The 6000-nt window shown below is 48.2% G+C and overlaps 1 protein-coding gene across 3 annotated transcripts in view; it reads right to left on the bottom strand.

Annotated features, from left to right (window-relative positions):
* FZR1 (fizzy and cell division cycle 20 related 1) overlaps positions 1-5369 on the bottom strand; it is a 31399-nt gene extending 26030 nt beyond the window's left edge. For 2 of the 3 annotated variants that reach the window (XM_073324697.1, XM_073324695.1), the window contains exon 1: positions 5253-5369. The gene's annotated coding sequence lies outside the window, so the exon portion shown is untranslated. Of the gene's footprint in view, positions 1-5248 lie in introns of all 3 variants that reach the window. The other variant, XM_073324698.1, reaches the window with a different exon arrangement.
* Between the last annotated feature and the right edge of the window lie 631 nt (positions 5370-6000).

A 6000-nucleotide genomic window follows, 5' to 3' on the forward strand; every position in this document is an offset into this window, starting at 1 on the left:
TTGGAAAAAGTTTTAAATGCATGGATATGCTCTTTCCTGATCTATAATTTAAGTGATCTTCATACCAATGAAAAGGATCATATTTCAAATGTCTGACTACAGAACATATTATTACATATTATATTTCTTGTCAAAGTTAAGATGAAATTGCAGTCAGATTTTGAGTCAAGAAAGAGCCTTTTCAAATAGTTAAAAGTTGTCTGTTTTAATACTCAAGTAGCACTTTGACAGAGGTTGAGGGGAAAAACAGTTACTGCATGGATAACCAAGCATCCTAGAGATGCCATGTTTTGAAGGAAACATTATCTCCTGGCCTGTACATTCCAGGACTACATTATCTTGCTTTACTGGAATCTCCCCTGATCTGTGCTTCTTTTACGCCACAACTCCCACATGCAGTCTTATGTACAAGCCCCATGTGTCTAATATCCCAAATACTCACAAGCATATACTGTAAAAAGATGAGCTCCATGAAGGCGCTACAAGAGTTTTTACTCAGACAATTATATTTTGTACTTATTGTTTTCTAATGCCTCATGAGAAAAAAAGACATGGAACTGTTAATAGTGCCAACCTACAAAAACAGATCTGCTGTATTGTAATTGAGTCTTACGTTACACCTGCAAATCTAAACCAAAGTTGTAAAATGCACTAAGTCTGTAATACTTTCAGAATTTTGCTGAAAAGCAAACCATTAAAAACAACAAAACACAGATCAACACACCTGATGTTTTAACTACTTAGAATACAATCCAGGCCCAGCCATAAAGAAAAATAATAAATCATAGCATTTATATATATATGCAGCAGCCCCAATCCACAACTTCACAAAATTCTATTTGTACATAAAACACATTTTTTAAATATGAGAAACTTATCAGCATGGGAATTACTATTAGTGATGAACTCTTAAGCATGAAGCACTGTGCTAGCACCAAACACACTATTTCAACAAGACTCAGCACTTCTCCCCAGGAAAGTGAGCATGGTGCCTTCAGGGAGCTACAAATCAAATCAAATTCATTTAAGCAATAAAATGTCAAGATTGGGGCTGTGTCAAATTCCTCCAAAACGATCAAACAGGTTTCATTTTGTTTTAATGACTATTCCAAAGGAAAAGACTCTCCCTCCACTGTAGAAGAAAAGAAGCTGAGTTTAGGATTTCTAGACCCATGAATTACAGAACACGTGCACCATCTCCTTAAAAGAAGACATTCTAATCTTAAAACAAATGAAAGGGGGAATGGTTAGTAAGGAGACTGACAATAAGGTCTAGAGGCCAGGTGGGTGTTGTAATAGCCTCTGCTGGTGAAAGAGGCAAGCTATCAAGCTTACACAGAGCTCTTCTTCAGGTCTGGAAAAGCTATAGAGACTTTTGCCTCTAGGTTGCTTGTTTATATACAGCCTAGGGGCTAATGACACTGTGTTGTTGCCTTTCGATGGCTGTCCAGTAGTTTATGGGAACTGAATTTGGCTCTAGTCCCCAGCTGACAAGTGGAGACCTCTCTCCCAGCGCTGGTGCCACAAACTACAGCGGCACAGCAGCGCTTTAACATTGTTAGTGAAGACACACCCTAAGTGTGCTGCCCTTGTTGTGGAGACTAATAGATATTCCAGTGTGACAATTTTTAACAGCTGTTTTAAAGTGAGATTAAATTTTGAGCCTATCCACTTTGACAACCCCCCTACAAAAAAGGAAATAGTTTTGTGTTATTGAATGGTGCTGGCTTGATATTCTTGGAGAGCAGAATCCTCTATTTGTGTGTAGAATTGACACAGTACAGGCAGCAGTAGCACAAGTTTCCCCTCACACTGCCCCATCTCTAGGTCTAAGGAGCAAATGCAGTCCCCGATAGCCCAGTATAGTCTTGGTCTTTCTGCTGAGATGGCCAACTAAACTGACAGCCAGTGCCAAATGTGTTGATATTTTTCATAACGGGGACACTTGTCACACTAGCACCTGGACAAATTCATTTCACAAAGGATGCTGAAAATGCACGAGAGCGATTTTTGGCTCCCAGGCTCAATACAGAAGGATCCGTGTTTGAAAATAGTGCTGACACACTAGTCAAAGTCAGCCCCTTCTTAAACTCGGTTTGACTACCAGTGACACCAAACCACTTGCCAAAAAACACGTTCTCAAGCAGTTGATGCGTATAAGAAATAAGCAGTTAAAGAAAATGTTCAGATACATCATGCACCGTTATAACCAAAAGTCTTGTTGATTACCTTAAAGTAGGGCTGTCAGTTAATTGCAGTTAACTCATGCGATTAACTCAAAAAAATTAATTGTGATTAATTGCAGTTTTAATCTCACTGTTAAACAATATAACACCAACTGAAATGTATTAAATATTTTGGATGTTTTTCAAATATATTGATTTAAATTACAACACAGAATACAACATGTACAGTGCTCATTATTTTTATAACAAATATTGCACTGTAAAAATGATAAACAAAAGAAATAGTATATTTACCTCATACAAGCACTGTAGTGCAATTTCTTTATTGTGAAAGTGCAACTTACAAATGTAGATTTTTTTTTATTACATAACTGCATTCAAATACCGGCACTTTTGTAGCCCGTATTTCAAGGTATTTATGTGCCAGATATGCTAAACATTCATATGCCTCTTCATGCTTCGGCCTCCATTCCACAGGACATGCTTCCATGCTGATGACATTTGTTTAAAAAAAAAAAAAGTGTTAATTAAATTGTGACTGAGCTCCTTGGGGGAGAATAGTATGTGTCCTGCTCTGTTTTACCTACATTCTGCCATATATTTCATGTTATAGCAGTCTCGGATGATGACCCAGCACATGTTGTTCATTTTAAGAACATTTTCACACAGATTTGACAAAACGCAAAGAAGGTATCAATGTGAGATTTCTAAAGATAGCTACAGCACTGACCCAAGGTTTAAGAATCTGAAGTGCCTTCCAAAATCTGAGAGGGATGAGATGTGGAGCATGCTTTCAGAAGTCTTAAAAGAGCAACACTCTGATGCAAAAACTACAGAACCCAAACCACCAAAAAAGAAAATCAACCTTCTGCTGGTGGCATCAGACTCAAGATGATGAAAGTGAACATGCATCAGTCTGCACTGCTTTGAATAGTTATTGAGCAGAACCCATCATCAGCATAGAACCACAGAACATCAGGGTTGGAAGGGACCTCAGGAGGTCATCTAGTCCAACCCCTTGCTCAAAGCAGGACCAATCCCCAATTTTTTTTGCCCCAGATCCTATACGGGCTTCTCAAGGATTGAACTCACAACCCTGGGTTTAGCAGGCCCATGCTCAAACCACTGAGCTATCCCTCTCCCCGCATGGACGCATGTCCTCTGGAATGGTGGCAGAAGATGAAGGGATATATGAATCTTTAGCACATATGGCATGTAATTATCTTGCAATGCTGGCTACAACAGTGCCATGTGAATGCCTGTTCTCACTTTCAAGAAGTGGGCTGCATTATATCCTGCAAACGTAAACAAACTTGTTTGTCTGAGGCCACATCTACACTACCCACCGGATCGGCGGGTAGTGATCAATTTATCAGGGATCGATTTATCGCATCTAGTGTAGACACGATAAATCGATCCCTGATAGCTCTGCTGTCAACTCCGGAACTCCACCATGGCGAGAGGCAGAAGCGGAGTCGACGGGGGAGCAGTGGCCGTCGATCCCACGCCGCGAGGACGCAAAGTAAGTGATTCTAAGATACGCAACTTCAGCTACAAGAATAGCGTAGCTGAAGTCGACGCATCTTAGATCGATTCCCCCCTCCCCCCAAGTGTAGACCAGGCCTGAGTGACTGGCTGAACAAGAAGTAGGACTGAGTGGACTTGTAGACGCTAAAGTTTTACATTGTTTTATTTTTGAATGGAGGTTTTTTGTACATAATTCTACATTTGTAAATTCAACTTTCATGATAAAGAGATTGCATTACAGTACTTCTATGAAGTGAATTGAAAAATACTATTTTTTGTTTTTTACAGCACAAATATTTGTAATAAAAAATATAAAGTGAACACTGTACACTTTGTATTCTGTGTTGTAATTGAAATCAATATATTTGAAAATGTAGAAAACACCCAAAAATATTTTTTAAAATAGTATTCGATTAACAACATGATTAAACACAATTAATTTTTTTAATTGCTTGACAGCCCTACCTTAAGGCGATGAGAACTACTTCTGTAAATTTTAATTCTTAAATAAATCATCCCCAAAGTACTAGAGCAGTGGTTCTTAAATTTTTGTACTGGTGACCCTTTTAACATAGCAAGCCTCTGAGTGCAATCCCCCCTTATAAATTAAAAACACTTTTTAATATATGTTTAACACTATTAGAAATGCTGGAGGCAAAGCAGGGCTTGGGGTTGAGGTTGACAGCTCACGACACCCCATGTAATGACCCCCTGAGGGATCCCGACCCCCAGGCTGAGAACCCCTGTACTACAAGGCACTGCATTATCTCCGCTGGAGCAGATTTGTGTTTCGCCAACCTGAATAAGGAGGCCCTGTGCACATCTGCCAGCCAAACTGTCTCCAGAGCCAGCTCGAGGGGAGGGCTTGCTAGGCCCCCGGCTTGCTGGGGCCCGACTCCAGCCATTTCACCTCCCTTCCAGACATTCCTGGGGTCCGCTGAGCTCAGGCCACTGGCGCAATTGACCCCTTCGCTCCCGCAGGCTGACCCGTGATGTAACTGGGGAGAGGGGCTAACCTGGATCTAACCCCACCGCGCAGCACACAGACCAGAGCCCTGCACCCTCCGCCCCCCCAGGCCTGGGCCCCTCGCCCCCGTGGTAAGGGGGCCCCGGCCCCCCCCAGGCCTGGGCCCCTCGCCCCCGTGGTAAGGGGGCCCCGGCCCCCCCCAGGCCTGGGCCCCTCGCCCCCGTGGTAAGGGGGCCCCGGCCCCCCCCAGGCCTGGGCCCCTCGCCCCCGTGGTAAGGGGGCCCCGGCCCCCCCCAGGCCTGGGCCCCTCGCCCCCGTGGTAAGGGGGCCCCGGCCCCCCCCAGGCCTGGGCCCCTCGCCCCCGTGGTAAGGGGGCCCCGGCCCCCCCCAGGCCTGGGCCCCTCGCCCCCGTGGTAAGGGGGCCCCGGCCCCCCCCAGGCCTGGGCCCCTCGCCCCCGTGGTAAGGGGGCCCCGGCCCCTCCGCCCCCCCAGGCCTGGGCCCCTCAAGCCGAGCCCCCCACCCCGGGAGAGAGGCCTCCCCCCGAGACGGCCGCACGCAGCCCCCCACCTACCCAGCCAGCCAGCCAGCCCGGCTCCTGCTCCGCCTCCTCCTGTCACTCTCCGCCGGCCTCAGCCCTCAGCGCTCCCCAATATGGCGGCCGCCCCTGCCCGGCCCCTGCGCTCCCCGCGGCTCCGCCCCCTCCCGCGCGGTGCATCACGGGAGCCTCCTCCCCCTCGGCCCGTTCGAATCAATACAGGAAGGAGGCGAGACGCTCGTTGCCCCGAGCAACCACGGAGGCCTCGCGGCGCCCGGCGGAGGCAGGAGCCGGGGCAGGGCCGCCATGGAAAGTCTCTCCGCCCGGGGACAGGCGGAGGGGAGGTTTCGGGCGGCCTGGCGGGTTCAGGGGGTGGCGGAGATTACGGGGTCGGATGTGGGTTCGGGGCACCGTTGGGGGGGGGGTCGTGGGGCTGGGGGGGTTGGGGTCCTGCTGGGGGGGGTTCAGGGGGCTGGGGGTGGGTTTGGGGTCCTGCTGGGGGGGGTTCAGGGGGCTGGGGGTGGGTTTGGGGCCCTGGTGGGAGGGTTCAGGGGGCTGGGGGTGGGTTTGGGGCCCTGGTGGGGGGGGTTCAGGGGGCTGGGGGTGGGTTTGGGGCCCTGGTGGGGGGGTTCAGGGGGCTGGGGGTGGGTTTGGGGCCCTGGTGGGGGGGGTCAGGGGGCTGGGGGTGGGTTTGGGGCCCTGGTGGGGGGGTTCAGGGGGCTGGGGGTGGGTTTGGGGTCCTGCTGGGGGGGGTTCAGGGGGCTGGGGGTGGGTTTGGGGCCCT

The sequence above is a fragment of the Lepidochelys kempii genome, chromosome 25 (genome assembly GCF_965140265.1).
Source record: "Lepidochelys kempii isolate rLepKem1 chromosome 25, rLepKem1.hap2, whole genome shotgun sequence".
Classification (NCBI taxonomy): Eukaryota; Metazoa; Chordata; order Testudines; family Cheloniidae; genus Lepidochelys; species Lepidochelys kempii.